This window comes from Rhineura floridana, chromosome 1 (genome assembly GCF_030035675.1).
Source record: "Rhineura floridana isolate rRhiFlo1 chromosome 1, rRhiFlo1.hap2, whole genome shotgun sequence".
Lineage (NCBI taxonomy): Eukaryota > Metazoa > Chordata > Lepidosauria > Squamata > Rhineuridae > Rhineura > Rhineura floridana.
In genome coordinates, this window is record NC_084480.1 from 96,013,229 (window position 1) to 96,032,469 (window position 19,241).

At 41.0% G+C, this 19,241-nt stretch overlaps 1 long non-coding RNA gene and 1 pseudogene across 5 annotated transcripts in view; both read right to left on the bottom strand.

Moving 5' to 3' along the window:
- The window catches only part of LOC133384841 (uncharacterized), a 74,699-nt gene that overhangs the window by 13,149 nt on the left and 42,309 nt on the right, over positions 1-19,241 (bottom strand). For 2 of the 5 annotated variants that reach the window (XR_009762715.1, XR_009762713.1), the window contains exons 3-7: positions 13,326-13,483; positions 12,434-12,621; positions 9,609-9,815; positions 7,069-7,130; positions 367-611 (exon numbers count right to left, since the gene is read on the bottom strand). This is a non-coding gene — a long non-coding RNA (uncharacterized LOC133384841). The remainder of the gene's footprint in view (positions 1-366; positions 612-7,068; positions 7,131-9,608; positions 9,816-12,433; positions 12,622-13,325; positions 13,484-19,241) is intronic. The other 3 variants (XR_009762716.1, XR_009762714.1, XR_009762717.1) reach the window with 3 other exon arrangements.
- Positions 774-927, bottom strand: LOC133375951 (U1 spliceosomal RNA; annotated as a pseudogene).

Genomic DNA, 19,241 nt, shown 5'->3' on the forward strand with positions numbered 1-19,241 from the left:
AGACAGGAGAATGATACAAAAGAAGACAGGGGAGGCAAGGTACAGAACAAGAGTCTGGGAAAGAGGAAGCAGGGAGCAAAGACAGAAAGGAGAGGGCACATGTGTAAAACAAGACAAACAGAGTGGAGTCCTGTGATGAAAGGGGGCTACCAAACTCTTTGAGTAAGGTCCCCACCAGAGGGCTGTCAGATAAAAAGAGATCACCTAGGGTTCTGAAGACTCCTAGTAGTGGGGGCAGGGACAGAGCTGACAAGTGTTGGGCGGAGGTATATATTTGCCTGTTTGATTAAAGTTTCTGAATTTAGCTCATTCACACATCGCATTTTTAAATAGTATGTTATTTGATATGCAGACTTTTTTGCATACCTGGAGAGACGGTAACTGGCAATGCAGTAACACAAGAGATCTCACTTGCAGCAGGTAGATTCATGTCCTTTGAATCCATTTTGGAATATATGAATGCTGGCCATATGAAGAATTTGCATGTTACTGCTTCAGGCATTCTAATTTCTAATGGGCAGTCAGATGAATGACTCACTCCTAAATCTTCAAAGATGAAACATGAGAGTCAGCTGTGGGAGCCTCTGGTTCCACAACATAGCTTCTTTCTCCTTGACATAAAGGAGATAGAGAGAAAACAGAACATTTTGCAAAATGTCATGCAAAACCATTTCAAGTGTATATTATTCTGCACTAGGGTGCATCTGGCCACACTCTTCAGCACAATTTCAGTGAACAAATACACTTCACATATTCACTTGGGATCTTGAAAGTCATGGCAAATAATTTTACCATAATTACCACAAATTATGCAATCGAGTTTTGAGCATTTGGGGAAATCACAGGGGTCAGCACACCTGCAGTGCAATGGATGAGCCTCACCCTGAGAAAACCACCTTCATGATCATACCCCTGCCAGGTAACAAGAAAAAAATTGTCTTGTCTTTCTTAAAATCCATTTAAAGGAAGGTGTTAATCCTTTAATTATATAGCATGTTCAAATGACAAAATGACTTTCTTTCCTTTTTAAAAAAATACCTTGTTTTAATGAAAACTGTTGATACATCTTTGCCACTAGGAAACCTAATTAATTCACTATTTGAACAGACATTTTTAAAAAATAGTGACCAGGCCAACTAGACATGACTACTATAATTCTCTTTTTTAACATTTAAAGGCAACTGTGTGGGGTGGGGGTGAGGGAGTTAACCTTTTTTCCTTGCAGTGTCTCAACAGAATTGTTTCTTCAAGAGCCAAAGAGGAGAGCAAGCAAAATTATTCTCTCTCTCTCTCATGTGGGCTTTGGCACATTGCAATAAAATCCCCACAATGGTTTCAGGGCTGAAGGGGTTAGCAAGCTCACACATATCCAACTGCTTATGTGGAAAATAGTTTTAATTTAGTAAATTTGTTTATTAGAAAAGATATAGATGCCCACATCATTTTGGAAAATACCTAAAAGGTTTGTCCTTATAGGGAACCCTGCAACATCAGAAAGGATGTGTGATAGAGCTTATCTAGTAAAGTATAATGTTTAACTTTCTTAGGCATTGTATTCCTATGTAAAAGGATGGCGCCTATACCCCCACCAACGCCCTAACCTAAAGAAGAAAAACAACACCATATAAGGGAAATGGAAACTGGAAAGGGTCCTCCATGAGGAGAAAACGAAACCACACGTATATGATTTCCTGTAAATGGGCTGATTTCGGGAAAATGGGTAGGGGCTTATGCTATACTTTCTATACGTAATAATCTACTTGCTACAAAAAGGCTGGCTGCATCCAGCAGGGCAGAATCAGTTTGGTTGCTTCTCCACTTGCAAGTGTACAAATAAACTTTGGCATATTTTACCTATTCTTGTTTCGTCGTTTCCAGGTTTATTGGAACTTTGTGATCTGGGAGCGAGCCTTAGCCTATCAATATTCAAAATATTGAGGCATTATTGTTAACAATTTGGCGAGCCAAGCCAGGAGATATCTTTCGCGACCCTCCGCGCTCCGGGCGTGGTCCACGGATGGTCGGGTGAGAGCGCTCTGGGCTGTTTGAGTCCATCCCGAGGCCGTGAGAGCGACTTGGAGCGTTGAGGTATCGCCACGATATCTCCCTCGAAACCGAAACAAGAAAGAGAGTGATCTGGTGGCATAAGGGGGTAAGTCGCCCAGAGGGCTGAAGATTGGTATGTGAGTGAGAGAGTGGTGAGACACCGAGACGGGACTTGTCCCGAAGCGAGAGTGGACCTCTCGTACTGTGTTTCCCACATCCCGCGAGGGACTGGGCTGGGAAACCAGGGAAGCGTGTGTCGTACGTCACCTGTTTTACGTTCGTCTCAGACATCTCCCCAGGTAAACGGCTACCAAAGGAAATGGGGAAGGGTGCATCGAAATGTGTGAAAACAGGCGGGACTGGGCACAGGGTCAAGGAAGAGAAAGGGAGCGAGACCAAGCAGTCAGCTTTTCAAAAAGGTGGTGGGGCAAATAGATGAATTAACCAGAGATATGAACCGTGCCACCTTGGCAGCAGAACATCTTGTTAAAAGGGTACAAACACAAAGCAAAATAGTTAGTCATGTAGAGTGTGAGAAAAGAATAAGGGTACTAGAAGCAGAATCAGAAGCACAAAAAGGGGTTCTGTCTATTTACAGGGGGGTATTGGGAGAGCCTGATTTGCAGCTAGACCCAACATTGGCTTCTACTCCTCTTAGGGGTGCCTCTGAATCACCTTGTCAAGTAGAATCCCCCTTGCCCATTGTTCCTACAGCCCCTCCTGCCCCTCCTTCCTCTTGTTCCTTCCCTGAGCCTCATCCCCTCACCACAGGAGGCAATAAGCCAGATTCTGTAATCAGGGAGCTGCAGAGGCTTGCTCTGGAAAACCCTGAATGGAAAATGGAACCTCTTGCTCCTATATCACTGAGGGAAGTAAGGGAAACTAACACGAAGGGGCAGATCACTACAAAAGAGGTACAGGATGTTGTGAGCTGGACTCCTTCACAGGCAAAAGCAGTAGCAGAGTGCATGGGTCCTTTAAATAAAGATACTGCTTTAAACTGGATTACTCAAATGGAATCCATGCACCCCACTGCTGATCCTTATGATTTATCCCAAGTTGCTAGATATTGTACAGCTGACAATGATATAGCAAGCATTGAGGGGGCTATGGGTTTAATTTATGGACCCACATCAGATGAGTGGAGAAGAACAGTGTTAAAAATATTTTCTCCTGGGTTAAATATACAGAAAATATATTTGTTGGAAAGTCGGGGAGCTGGGGAAAGCCCAGAAGTGTACCTGTATATAAAGGGAGGCAATTGTAAGTGCCAACTAAATTTGTATGTAGTGCCTTGTGGGTAGAAATGTTTTCCTCCCCCCCCCTACACTTTGATAGGGAAAAGATACCCATGAATTAGAAAGGTTGTAAGTAAAATGAAGGATTCTAGGAAATAAGTTATTTTGATGGTAGAGGAAGGATAGTTTGAGAAATATTGATTGATGGTAATAAGAAAGGGAAAATGACAGGAAATAACAAAATGTTGTATGTGGTTCCTTTTTTTCATCATTGTTGCCAGATTGTGGATTAGAACCTATACCTGTTTAAACTTTTGAACTTGGGTAAGAGAGGGAAAAATATTTGGAAGTCAACAACAAAACTTCTTGAAGGTTCTTTCTTTCATAAGGAAAATAAAACCTCTTCTTAAGGTGCTCGATCCCAGGTAATTGTTTTAAATTTGTCTGTGAAATGTATGATTTGCCCATTTTCTAGATAGGCAAAACTGAGGCCACCTTGCTGTTTAAACCTAATGTGATGCCCTCTTGTGACTAGGTAAAGTCATTATCAAAAAGGGGACCAAAATGCAGAGCTTCCAGCCACAGCAATTGTCTACCTCATATTAGAATTCACATTGGGAATTGATGTTACTTTGCTTCCAAAACAGAAACTCATCCCCAGATGCTCTTTGAATGAAGACGGACCAGGAATTTCAACAGGGAAATGCTTTCCTCATTGTCATACCTTGTGCATATAAATCACACTATTACTAATGAACTTTTTCCTTTTAAAATGTTTATAATTCTAACACATATTCGTGCATTTATTCCTTGACAGGCACTTAGAGCAACTGCTCTACATACAGGATGAGCACCATTGGAACTCCCTTCTGATTTGGAACAGAACTTAATCTATTTGTGCCACTAATATTTCTTTGTTTTGCATTCATAGCAAGAGGTATAAATCCAAGCACAGCACTAAAACAAGTCTTTGTTCAGACAGGAGAGCCCAATGGTTATAAGCATTGGACCAGTGGTAAAGACTCAGGAAACATGCATTCATAGAGTGCACATAAAAAAAGGAAAAGGCTAAGACAACCCTCCCCTTTTGAAGTTTGTTGTCTCAGGAAGATTCAGGAACAACAAATCAGCACTCTTAAGATAGCATAGTGAACTTTAGCCCTGGAAAACAAAGGGGAAAGCTTCAAAGGTCTCTGTGGTTTGATTTAAGAGCACATATGCCCCCCACCTGAAAGCAATCCAACCAAATTGCAAGTATGTTGCAATTGGGCGGGTTTCTTTTTGTGGTAGGTTCATGGGCCATCTTATTATGAAGGGGGGGGGTCCATAATGTAAGACACCCTGCTTTGCTTCCTCAAGATGGGTTGGAAGTCTGATCAGGTTCTGGGGGAAACAATGCCCAAACAGATTGATCCAAGGTTTAAGTTCAATGGTGGTGTAAAAGTGCAAAAGCAGTGCAGGGGTACTTTTCTTTTTAAATGAAAACGAAGCAAATGAGGATGCTGGAATTCTGGTGTCTCAGCATTAAACTGCTCAACTGTTGGGAAGTCAGAGTGGATTCAGATGCCTGAAGGCAGTTCTAAATTGGGGGCTTTTTGGAGGCATTTGTAAGATGCAGAACTCTACATATGGCCAGCAACGAAGTAGAAAGTTTTCCAATTCCTAAATTGCCACCCAAACCAAAGAACAGATCACAGCAAAACCAAACTACTGTGTTCTTGGATCAACAGAACAACCTGCATTTTTGTTATGTTCCTGTCTACTTGGTACCATGATATCCTGTGCTCCTGATTCAACTTTCTGCTTGATGTGTTTAACAGCTTTAAATATGAGGCACGATGAAGCTTGCAGTGCTTCAATGTCACATGGGGGTTGATTTTTTGTTGTTGCTGCATTTCCAACATTCTCAACTACTAAACAATCTACAGACTTAAGTCAGTGTTCACCTAACAGAAGCATTCAACTTTCTGAGGATGAACTTTGTGTTAAAAGGCAACTTCATTCCAAGCTCGAAAGGACTGCTCTTGTCATAATCAATGTATAATGTAAACATTGAAGAAAGCAGATTTGTATAAGTTTGTGTTGGGTCTTATAATGTTTAATGTTCTGACTATTCAACCTTTCCTATTAATTGTGAATGCTATGATGAAGGGTAATTTACTGTTTACCTCTACTGCTTTCTCTAAAATACCAAGGAATGGTTTGCTCTGGTCTGTGTGGAGAAAGAATGTGTGTGTGTGAGACAACCGGTTGTCCAGTTAATGTGTGTCAAGCCAATGGATGTATGAGAATGTGTGTAATAATGAGCAATAGTATTTGTGCATCTTCATCAATTCTTCTTTAATGGATGTATTTGCAATGTTTTAATTTGGAAGTGACTTTTCTTTTCAAGTCCCTCTTTGGACACTTCAAAAGATCCAATTTTGCCCAGAGTTTCATAATAGAATCATTCCAGTATCTCTAGGATATGGCCTTAAAGATTTACAGGGGTTGTTTTCACACACTACATTTCAGACACAATTGGGAACAGCTAAAAAGATGGGGGAACAAGCTACTTTACAGGTAAAGCATGAAAATCAAGCTATTACTGGAATTGCAGCCAAAATAAAAGATATAGGAGTACACATGGTAGGATGCATTGTTTGGATGGAGCCAAGATTCTTCTGGGGCTTTTGACTATTATGATGCATCCAATTGGGGTCATATTAATTGGACAGTGTATGGCAATAATTGGAAAGCGAGTTTTGATCAAATGGATGATATCCCAGGCTTGAAATCTGAGGAAGTTGGAGGAATGCATCAAGTTCCGGAAGCGTTAATTATGCGTGATTGAACACGCTAATTGACAAGGGGGGGGGACTGTTATGAGGTATCAAATGTTGGGAATTTTTAATCTGTGATTCATCTCAGTGGACCAGAGTTTGAAAAGGCCTGCAACATCAAAGATTCCTGGGAAACAGCCCCTCTGTGACCTCTGAGTACATATCTTGCAATGCCTGAAGGTATAGACTTCCTGACTCACGGAAATTTGGAATTTGTCACCCAGTAAGAATAGGCGCTCCTTTCAAACAAAGGAAATGTTTATGATAATCTAGGCCATCACGAGCAAACAGAATAGCTCCTTTCAAACTAGGAGGTGTTGTGCATTCCTAAGCCTTTGGAGAAGACAGGATAAACTCCTGTCAAGCAAAGATCCATACTCGCAGAGAAAAAGGCCATACAAGCCTATGGGAAAATAATGTACCAACAAATACAACAAGAAGAAGAAGCCATATGAAAGTAAACTTTCAAAGGCTTCTGAGGGGGGAATTGTGGAAAATAGTTTTAATTTAGTAAATTTGTTTATTAGAAAAGATATAGATGCCCACATCATTTTGGAAAACACCTAAAAGGTTTGTCCTTATAGGGAACCCTGCAACATCAGAAAGGATGTGTGATAGAGCTTATCTAGTAAAGTATAATGTTTAACTTTCTTAGGCATTGTATTCCTATGTAAAAGGATGACGCCTATACCCCCAACAACGCCCTAACCTAAAGAAGAAAAACAACACCATATAAGGGAAATGGAAACTAGAAAGGGTCCTCCATGAGGAGAAAACGAAACCACACGTATATGATTTCCTGTAAATGGGCTGATTTCGGGGAAATGGGTAGGGGCTTATGCTATACTTTCTATACGTAATAATCTACTTGCTACAAAAAGGCTGGCTGCGTCCAGCAGGGCAGAATCAGTTTGGTTGCTTCTCCACTTGCAAGTGTACAAATAAACTTTGGCATATTTTACCTATTCTTGTTTCGTTGTTTCCAGGTTTATTGGAACCTTGTGATCTGGGAGCGAGCCTTAGCCTATCAATATTCAAAATATTGAGGCATTATTGTTAACACTTACACACCATACATTTAAAGCACACTGCTTGCCACAAAGATTCCTGGGAACTGCTGTTTACCCTTCAGAGAGCTACAATTCCCAGCACCCTTAACAAACTGTATAGTTCCCAATGACCTCATTTATTGTTGCTGTTGTTATCATCATCAACAACAACATTTATTACCCACACTTCACCCAAAGGTCTCAAGGCGGTTTACAACAATTTTAAAATATAGCACTAAAAACAGTTAAAAACAGCCCAAAAATACATCACAAAAAATAGGGTGGGTCCTAAAAATATGTCTCAGGTGTCAAAGGCCATGGTAAAGAGGTGAGTGTTCTTCAACTTAGAAACTCCCTCATGAACTCATTTCAGATTATGTACCCCTGATACTGGAGAGGATATGAAACTAACTTTACTTTCCAGTGTTTATATCCTGGTGTGCTAGATTTCCATCTAAAACAATCACCCAACATCCTGGCCAAACTCACTATTCTTAGATCATATCTAGGAAACTCTACGTATAAGCAAAAATCGTACTAGCCTTGGCAAATTTCAAGACCTAATACTTCCTCATTTCTCATGACCATCCGTGAGTACCTCATTCTATCAAGAATAATTCTAAAATATCAGGTCTTAATGTCAGCTCCTAATAAACTCAGTATTTTTCCACAGGCTGGACAACTGGATGCCCTTTCACCAAGGCACGTTACCAAATTCTTCCAAGGTACAGAGGAAGTTGATTGGACTGTGAAAGACCAAGCCAAATTGTGTTTGCATTTTTATAAATTTGTAGGGCAGTACAATATCTCAGAGAGGAGGTCAAGTCTCCTGCTCTCCTGGTGCATTCACTATAGCTGCCCAATTTCCTTGCTTTTTAGATAGAAATATCTGTTGGCTATAGGTATGCTCTTAGAGCAAGTTTTTTTGCCTATTAGTGAATAGTAGAATTAGCTGGTTCTGACTGTTCTTGGCTTTTGCTCCACCTACTGTTGGCCTCCTGCCTTACACCTTACCAGTCCCATTGGAGACCAGCCATCACTGACCTCAATACTGTCTCCAGTTCTTATTAGCATACTATACTCAGCCCCCCTAAACAGGTGAGAAGGACCTGAGAGCACCTTTTTTTAGCTAAGATTTCTATTTTAGTTTCCAACCAGATAATTATTTTTGGTTTAAATGGTATGCTCCAAGCATCTGTGGTTGATACTTAATGTTATCATGCTTAATGACATCACTAGGGCCTGTCCCTGTAATCTCAGGGTTTGGGATGTTTCTGACCTGGCAACCCTAGTAGCAAGGTAAATTCCTGCATACCCTGTCACTGCTGGGAGTTTAACCCATATAATCAAAGTATAGAATCATGCAAAAACAGGACCAGAGAGACCTAGGTGCCAGTCCCAATATAGATGGAAACCCATTTCTAAAGATTCCAGTTTTAAAGTAGTTGAAGTGGGTGGGGTTATTGGGAGGACGGCTGTTCTGCACATGAACATACTAGCTAAACCCAAAGCTATAGTAATAGATAACACTAATACAGAAGTTGTCTATTAAAACTGTATATATGCTTTTGAAATCTTGATATCTGTTGGCTTATTGTGATGCCATTTTTAAAAAACTGTTAACAGTTATGTCACTGAGGCTTATGTAAAGAAACTAGCAGGGAGGGGACCCTATTATTTTATTTTCAAACACCCTTTAAACTTTCCTCCCCAAAGCCTCAAAGCTACATCCAAGTTGTGTACTTTCTAAAGCTGATTTACACATGCAGAGAAATCACATGAACAGAATTTATGGGTCTGTACCATTTCAGACTGAAATTGGGGGAGACTGCATGTTTGAAGTCTTCCCTCATACGGAGAAGGAACTTCCTACAGGAAGAAAAATAGCACATCAGGGTGGGGTGGGGATACAAAGCTAGAAACCTTTTCTCTGCCATCTTAGGGTTTTTTGGGTGAGGGAACTAGTGCTGTGCTGAAAATTTTTTCAGTTTGTGTTTTTTTACCATTCTACATCAGTTTATGGGACAAGATTGTTGTTGTTATGTGCTTCCAAGTCGATTACGACTTATGGCAACCCTATGAATCAGTGACCTCCAACAGCATCTGTCATGAACCACTCTGCTCAGATCTTGTAAGTTCAGGTCTGTGGCTTCCTTGATGGAATCAATCCATCTCTTGTTTGGCCTTCCTCTTTTTCTACTCCCTTCTGTTTTTCCCAGCATTATTGTCTTTTCTAGTAAATCATGTCTTCTCATGATGTGTCCAAAGTATGATAACCTCAGTTTCATCATTTTAGCTTCTAGTGACAGTTCTGCTTTAATTTGTCCTAACACCCAAGTATTTCTCTTTTTTGCAGTCCATGGTATGCGCAAAGCTCTCCTCCAGCAAGGAGAGAATTTTTTGTGTGAAACTATCATGGGTGGGGTGCACGGTTTTCGTTGTGCTTACCTTACCTTCAAGGTGACTTGAGGCATGTTGTGTGAGGGTCCTTTCATTCTGCAAATCATCTCTTTGGTGGTGATTGGAACTTTTCAGCCTTCTTGGGTGCCCACATTTCCTAAAAGCTCAACTGGGATTTGCTATGAGCACAAGAAGGTGGGGAAGGCTGCCCACTGCACCCTTAACAGCTGTTCACTGTTGTTTGTTAAGTAAGTTTTTTTCTGTTAAAGAGATCAATTTTTAAAAGGGGAAATAGGAAGGACTTCCCTTAAAAAACAAAACCCGCAGCTGCACTGATCTTAGCCACTCACTAGTCAGCTCTCCCAGCTTCAATTAAAGTTCAAGGGAAGATGTCAGGAGGTCACACCTTCTCTATGGGGCTTTTTCAGATTAGGAAGCCCAAGCAGCTAAGGAGGCTGCAGAGTCCTGGAGAAATGTTTAATGGGGGAAAAAACATACACAGCACCCATAATCACTATGCAGTAACAAAGTAGGCTCAATCCTATGCCCATTAAATTTCTAAAGGGCCCTAAGAAAGGCAGAAAAATGGAAGCCTCTCTGGCTGTCAAAGAAAACTTGTGATAAATTGGAGGACTGGTTTTGCAGAGCACTATGGAGAACATTTCAAGCATTAATTTTGTTCCATGTGACCTCTATGCTTCTGGAGATTTGTTTTTTATCTAGAAAGTTCAGGACCCCTGTGAAATGCTGCTAGTTATCAAAAGGATTTGTTTGATTGCTTTTGCTGTCCACAAAATTTTCTAGATGCTTTGGCTTGTACAGAAATCTCTAAATTCACCTCAAATTTCAGTTTAGATGAAATTTAATGGCCACTCTTATTGGTCCTTAAAGGAGAGGTGGTGGACTTTTACCATGAGGCATGGTGGCATCTCCAGCAGCAGTGAATATAAAAGTTATATTTAAAGTTTTCCAGGTCTCTGCTGTTGTCTCCTTCCTCTTTCTGCTTTAATGAGCATTTCCTCCTGACTTGATGTCCCCACAGGAGCAGGGGACCCAACATGCCATCCAGATATTGTAGCCTACAGCTTTCATCATCCCTATTAAGTTTCTAAGACACTTTATATGGGCACTTACATCATAGCTTGGACATGTGACAAAGGCATGTTTTCCATAAGCACATGTATGATGAGATGCATGCACTGCCAGGAAGCCAGAATCAGCAGTGGCTCCTCACCATATCTACAGTACATGGAGTGTGAAACACCCTCTTGCTGTTGCATAATCCCCAGGCTGTGTCTGTGCTGGAATTGTGTTTAAAGATGTTTTCAAAGTTGTTTTTAAAATGTTTTTAAGATGTTTTATTTTAATATGTTTTAAAATCTTTCATTTTTAAGATGTTTTAAAGTGCTTTGGGTGTTTTTGTTTGCTGCCCTGGGCTCTTTCTGGGAGGAAGGGTGAGATATTAAATAAATAAATAAAGTGAGGATTGTAATTTGGGAGTGCAGAGCTTGTCACTGAATGTCCAACATTTGGGCATCTCAAAAATAATAGACTTAATAACAGCCTGTGTAGGTTATTAGGTTGCAAGAGGCATTAAGTGATATTTTTTATTGGTGCTGATCTGTTCATGGAAGAATGTGCAGTTTTTAGAGTTACACAGAACTCTTCACCAGGAAGAACAGAAAATGAGGACAGACTGTAATCCCATACCATGATGCCTGGTGCCCCATTACAACCAGTGAATCATATGCCTCAGACATTCCAAAAAAGAGGGGGGAGGAATCTCCATGTTTTATCGACACTCATTCCATTTATCAATACCAAACACAAAAGCCAAAGTTTTCAGTTGTACCAAGCTTAGCCACCAATACTTCAAGAGCCTTTGACCCCTACTTGGGCCTGTCTCGCCTGGCTTGGTCCCAGCAGAGATCCTGCCAACAGGGCCAATGCTGGTTGTGGGGAATCCTGGTGTGCCAGTTCCTGCTGCTGCACCAGCAGCAGCACAAAAGCTAATGAGGACAGACAGACTGGAGGTAGGAAATCACACATTATAACTTCAGCTGTGAAGCTCCCAAACACCCAGCCTCAGTATTGCCAGTTTTGTAACGGTAGCACCCCATAAATGCCTTAAACAAGAAAGTAATCGCCCTGCAATTCAGGGAAAACACTTTGTACAGATGGTGATGTAATAGTGTGGCCTTCCCCAACCTGGTGCCTTTCAGATGTTTAGTACTGTAGCTCCCATCAGCCCCAGCCGCCATCCTGGCTGGGGCTGGTGGGAGTTGTAGTCCAGGGCATCTGGAGGACACCAGGGCTGAGGAATGCTACAATACTGCTTCCATAATGCTTCTAACTAATTTCTGAAAGAAGAATCCACTTCAGCTCCTCAAGAAACATTATTATCCCTAAGAACACTCACAAAAAAAGAGATCTCTGTGGGCAATTTTGTGCAGACCTGGGCATGCTTAAGCCTCTGCATAGGATCAGGCTATAGATTTTCCAGGATCCTAAATGGTTACGTGAATCTCTTGGTTATCTGAACATTGTATTCTTTATGTAGCCTTGTGTCTGCATAATCTGCATAATATATGAGTGGTTGGTTGATATGTTTGAGGTAGTGAATGATGGTAGTGGCTGAATGGAATAGGTGGTGAATGGTTGTATTGTGCTTTGTTGGTTATTTATATTATACTGCTTGTCATACTCTGACTTTTATATTGTGTTTATGTACATATATATTGTTCATGTATTTTGCTTTGTAAATTAATTTGATATGGTTTTTATTGTGCCTTTTGTATTCTTTGTAAACTGCTCTGAGATCTTTCAGGTAGTGAGAGGTCTATAAATGGAAATATCATCATAATCAATATCCACTTACTTGATCATCACCTTTCTTAGGCTGAGAACTGAGAGCTCAGAGGTAGAGGGGCCCATATGAAAATCACTTTCCAACTACTGCCTTGGGGACACCCAGGAAGCATATTTGTGGGGGGGTAGCTCAATGGGACTTACTCCTGAGTAGACATGTATAGGATTTCATCATAATCCTCAGCTTGAAAGATGTAGCTATAGAAACAAAATAAATATAGTTATTTAATAGCCCAGGCACAATCCCTGCAGCATGGCAAACATATGAGATGTAAGGTCACAGACTGCTATAATAACCTAGGAACCTAAGATGCCTATTACATCTACTGATTCAACTACTTCATAGTGATAAACCAATTTAATAATGACAATTACGTTCCTCAGGCTGAGAACTGAGAGGTCAGAGGTAGAGTGGAGTCATATTAAAAGCAATTTCCAACTATTGCTTTAGGAAGCATATTTGCAGCAGGTAATTATAAGTTTCAGATCCATAGATACACTCTATACAATTCCCAAAGAGTCAGACAGGATCTGACAAATGTGGTCATCGTATGTGTCAGTGATTAGGAATCTCTTCTTGGGATAAATATGAAGCAAGAGAACTGACCCATCCACCCACATTTCTCTATGCATTGCAGAGAACTTAGAGCTGGAAGGACCTCTCACTTCAGTGACAGATATGGGTGAAAAATCTCTAACTCGGTAAGATTCTTGCCATTTTGTGTGTGTGTGTTTGGGCAAGCTGCATAGTCCCAAGGAGCCCAGTTGCCCCCCAGCTGGCAGTTGTGGACAAGGAAGGAGCTGGCTTGTGCAGCTCTGGCAAGCTGAGCAGGCCCTAGCCTGCTGGAGAGTACTAGCCTCAGATGGAGGCAATGGTAAACCCCCCTCTGAATACAGCTTACCATGAAAACCCTATTCATAGGGTAGCCATAAGTCGGGATCGACTTGAAGGCAGTCCATTTTCCATTTTTTCTCTCAACATGGTACAAATGGAGAACTTGACCCTTCCCCTGAGTCCTCTTCTTGTGACAGATAATAGCCATCCAATATTTGTGGATACCTGGAAACACCATAAGCAAGATGCACAACAACACGCAACATTTTGTAGTGTTCATTTTCTGGATGCTGTTCCTGCATTCAATTTATACAGCAAGGCACTTAATCTGAAGCACAAGAAACCACCATGCACATATGCCCAAATGCATGCAGAACAAAAGAATACTGAGAATATTTTAATTGCTTTCCTGGGCCACATCAATTTCCATCCATCCCAGCCTTGTGTATTCAGCAATGCCCCAAGAAGCTCATTGGCAGGGAATGATGGCCCCACCTGACATCTCTTGCTTATCCTTAGCATGTGATGATTAGAGCAGGGACTGAGATCCTGTGGCCTTCCTGATGGTGCTGGGCTGCAGCTCCCATCATTCCTGACTATTGGCCATACTGACCAAGGCTGATGGGAGTTGGAGTCCAACAACTTCTGTAGGGCCACAGATTCTCAGTCCCTGGAGAAGGGAATAAGAAATGTAGACATTCTCATTGCCTTAGCATTGCTAATAATACCTTCAGAATGTAGTTTACAAAGATTATGTGTGGCAGCTATAAACAGAGCAAACAGTCTGTACCATTCTGTAATGATGTTTTTCTTTCATTGAGCTCCTTTCAGCATAAAAGAGATGGATGTTTGCTGGATAGTTTGGCAGTTCAGTTCAGTTGAGCACCCAGATGTTCTGCTGGGTTTTTTCTTCTTCTCTTTGATCTGTAAAGTCAGGCTGGTGCCCACCTACATACACATACAGGATTTTCCAGTGCATTGGTCAAAACCTGATGCCATTGGGTGCCCTAAGAATGTTTGAAACTATAAATAAGAATAATTCCCTTTCTTCTACCCCCAATCCCCCAATATTTCAATATCAGCCATGGAGGCTGGTCCATTGGGGCAAATGGGGGCACTGTTCCATGAACCTCATTCTTGATTCCTCCAAGAACACCTGCTTTCTTCCTTATAACCAGCCCGGAGGGTGGCTCTGGCTGTCTGCTTCTTCCTCCTTAGCCTCAGTGTTGCCCTTGTAAAACTCAGCAAGAAAACAGGGACAAAACTGGAATTAGTTAGCTCTGCTTGACATTCACTCCAGCTCAACCTGCTGTTGGGCTCCTTGCTTTCTGCCCCACTAGTCCTAAATGGGCACCAGCCATCACTGAAAATATGATATATAATACATATAATACAATGGTAATAATAATACCACTGATTTATAACATGGATGTATCAAGTGTAAACTGGTACAAACAAATACATTATATATTTTATATGCAAGCAGTGTGAATTCTTAAGCACTAACAAACCACAATTCCTAGGGATCTTTGTGCTGGGAAGTTCTTGTTGGTAAGGCTATAGGATAGGGGTGGGAAACTTCTGGCCCACAGGCCAATCTTATTTAATTAATTAATTGATTTGATTTATATCCCACCCTTCCTCCCAGCAGGAGCCCTGGGCAGCAAACAAAAGCACTAAAAACACTTTAAAACATCATAAAAACAGACTTTAAAATACATTAAAACAAAACGCTGAAAATATTTTTAAAAGCTTTCAAGACATCTTTTAAAAAGGTTAAAAACATATTGTTTTTTTTTTAAAAAAAAGGTTTAAAAACATATTAAAAAGCAGTTCCAACACAAAAGCAGACTCGGATAAGGTCTCAGCTTAAATCTTGCCCACCAGGAATTCAAATTTGGCCCACAAGGCCATTTTTCCCCAGAATCATGCCCATTTGTCAATCAGCTGATATCACACCAATGGATGGGTGATGCCAGCTAATGGGCAGGGGCGGGTTCAATTCTGCATTGGCTGTGCCTGCCAGTTTCCCACAGGAAACTGGTGTGCACAGCCAAAGTAGCATACTTTAACCCCTCCACTTATCAATTGATGAGTGGGGTTAAATCCTGCTCAAGTTTGGCTGTGTGGCTGCTAGGAACATGGTAAGGGTTTAGGGCAACCCACTTTTTGCCCAGCTTGGGTCAAGATCATACTCTCCGTCATACCATTCAAAGGAAATGGTATGATTATGCCATTACCACTGTAATTATTACTTTCAACCACTTCTTGTCCTCTCCACTGTTAATGGTAACTTTATCTAGCATCCTGGGGGTCCCTAGTGAGATTGGTTCCAGAAGCAGCTGCCTTTGTAGAAACGAGTTTCTGATTGTATGTGTTGATTGGAGTTGATACAAAAACCAAAGTCCTCTCCCTAAGCCTGAAAAAATAGTTGAGGTGTTAGGCTCCACCCTCTTTTGGTTGACCATGCTGGGGACTGAACCTGAAACCTTCCGTATGCATAGCAGATCCTATGCCATTCTTCCCCCGCACACCCCACCTTAGCAAGCTTTGCTGTGACAAAATTTGACCACCATTTAGATAATACAGCAGCACATCCCTAATCCTGAATTCAAGGACACAATTGCTTTTTGGGGGGAGGGGGGACCCTGCTTGGTTGGTACTTTGGAATAATTCTGGCCCAGTTACATTCCTGGCTTTCCTCACTCTGTTATGTTATTGGGAATTAAGAACATGAGAAAAGCCTGCTGGATCAGGCCAGCGACCCATCTAGTCCAGCATCCTGTTCTCACAGTGGCCAACCAGTTGCCCGTGAGAAGCCTACAAGCAGGAGCGGAGCACAAAAGCACTCTCCCCTCCCGCATTTCCAACAACTGGCATTCAGAAGAATCCTACATCTGACCATGGAGGCAAAGCATAGTCATCATGGCGAGTAGCCAGTGATAGCCTTATCCTTCATGAATCTGTCTAATCCTCTTTTAAAGCTATCCAAGTTGTTGGCCATCACTGCCTCCAGTGGGAGCGAATTCCATAGTTTAACTATGTGCTGTGTGAAGTACTTTCTTTTGTCTGTCCTGAATCTTCCAACATTCAGCTTCATTAGCAAATGAAGCTGCTAACTTGACACTGCTGTATAGCCGCCCACCTGGCACAGCACAGCCAATGCCTCCTGCCATCAGCTATGAAGCATTCACAGGTAGCAACAAGTAAGCATAACTTATGCTTGAGTCTTGAGAACAAATTGAACCAAACAATTTTGACAGGCTTTTTTTCAAACTTCCTTGCAGCAGTCAGTTTATTTGCACTCCTGACTGGCACAAGTACAGAACATGTCACGCAAGGAAGCAAGATGAGGAACTATGCCAAGATATATATTTTTTAAATCCATCAAATTATCCCAGGTTTTTTGCCTACTGTCCAGTTATTGGAGATCATTTGGAGATTACTAAAAAAAAAGATTTTTATTAGTTTCACAGAAAAGTAACTGCTACCTTTAAAGCACAAGCCTATGCATGTCTACTCAGAAGTAAGGCCCATTGAGTTCAATGGGATTTACTCTCAGGTAAGCGTGCACAAGATTGCAGCGACTGTGTAATCCTATGCCTACTCAGAAGTAAGCCTCATTTAATTCAAAGTATGGCAAGTGTGTATTGGATTGCTTTCGTAGCCCTATAACAGCTGTTTCCCCCCTGTATGCTTCTACATGTCATTACATCGCCATTCCAGAATATTGCAGTCATCAAATCATATTTTCTTTAATAGCATAAATCCTGACATTTGTGAAAGACCTGGAATGGTTCCACAGTATTTTAATTATGTTGAAAGTGTTTTGCACAATTTCCTGTTTTTATGTGTGGGGCACACATGTGGGGTATCTGTGCCTTTTCCCTGTCTTTGTTTGACAGGAGGCCAGTCACTGCTGGCTCTAAAATTATAGATAGCTCAGACTGACACAGTTAACTCAGATGGATCCTGCTATCTGTTCTTCTAACCTTCCATAGGGTCAGAATTCTAGAATACCAGATATTTTATACCAACTCCACCCGGCAAAAGGGCTATCAGTAATTTGTGCACATGCTCATAACTCCAACATTGACTGGTTGGTGAAATGAGGGAACAAAATGTGTGTAACACAGAGGATTTCATAATCTGAACACATCCTGTCATTGGTATAGAAGGAAAAAAGCACAATCCAAAAACAGCTGCATGCAGCCTCTGGTGTGGTTGGTCCATGATGATTTTGCTCCACAAAACATTGGTACAAACAGCAGTGATAGCGCTATATGATGGCCCCTAGAGACTGGTTTCAAAGGAGCTGCCTTCTTCCTCATTAGATGAATGAAGTTGGCTGAAAAGACAGCAGATTTATACAATGGAAACTATTGAGGGCCACTTCTTACAAGACATTTTGGACTCCAGTTCCAATAGCCAAGCACAATATTATTGATTCATTACCTATGATATCAACTATGAAAAATCTGTGAAAATCATGGCATTTTTCTTTTAAAATACCTGCAAGCAAAGGTCTAATCTTTTTTCAGCCACCAGTTGTGTGTATTTCCAAGGGAAAATCTGTAGTATACACAAAGGTATGTCCCTCATGATTGACATGTTTCATAATGTATTCTGCATTCAGATGCCAGAACCCCAATATAAATGATTTGCAGCAAGCACCACTTAGGACACAGGTGAGGGCCTCCTGCAGATACCATCTTATCAGGAGGTTCGTTCTGCACAATATAGGAAACGGGCCTTTCGTGTGGCAGCACCTACCCTGTGGAATTCCCTCCCTTTGAATATTAGTCAGGCGCCATCTCTGTTATCTTTTCAGCACCTTTTGAAGACTTTCCTCTTTCAACAAACCTTTTAGGATGAGACCTATTCCAGTCTGCGTCTTTGTTAGAATTGCTCAATATGTTTTTTAATAATGTTTTTAACCCTTTTTTAAAGTTGTTTTTTAAAAATATTTTTAACGCTGTTTTGTTGTAATGTATTTTAATATCTGTTTTTATGATGTTTTGAAGTTTTTTTAGGGCTTTGTTTGCCGCCCTGGGCTCCTGCTGGGAGGAAGGGCGGGATACAAATTAAATAATGAATAAATAAATAAAATGTGTACATGACTCTTCTGTTGGTGACATGCAGCTACCGTAGAGCATCTGGTTATGAATGCAAATTGTGATGTTCACTTGTTAATTGTGAGGAAAAAAGGGTATATGGCGAAAAAGCTCAACAAGTTGCCTCAATTAGCTAGAAAATGTTAATTCTTTCATTGAGGGGGCTCCACCTTAAAAACTATATGTACTGCAATACTTCAGAGAAGATTTGATTCGCACAGGATCAGATTCCAGCTTTTTCATTTACAGGTCATTGTCCAATGATTAGGCTAGTAGTACAATGGGCACTTTACTAATTCAGTAACTGAAACCAACAAAGGCTTGTTGCCTAAATCATACCAGGAAGAGGGTTCCCTGGCTGCACCAATTCACTGGCAAAACAGCAACAAGTGAGAACAAGCAAAGGGTACACAAATCTTTCCATATGGTAGTTACTCCAAGTGTCTTGAGCAAGAAGGTCTCCTCATCCCGAGAAAAATGAGTAAATTTAAAATAATAATAAAGATCACACTTTTGATCTGTTGGCTCCAGGTCTGTGAAACTCCCTGCACAGAGAAGCTTGCCGCTTTTTGTCCTTGCTTGCCTTCTCATCGTTTTTGGTTAGGCATATTTTTACTCTCTTGTCAGTTGTGATGTTTTATTATGACTCTAATGTATAGTTTTATTCTTATGTATATTGTTCTAACAGCTGGAAGCTGTCCTGATTTTAGGGAAAGTTAGTTCACATCTAGAAAATGTCTTATGCACATGAGACAGAGGTTAGGTAAGCCTAAAGACAGTGCTACCCTATGGCCTAGTTTGCATGTCACATTAAACCATAGTTTGGGTTAAATTTTTGGTTCCCAGATATCGTTGAGACTACAACTTCC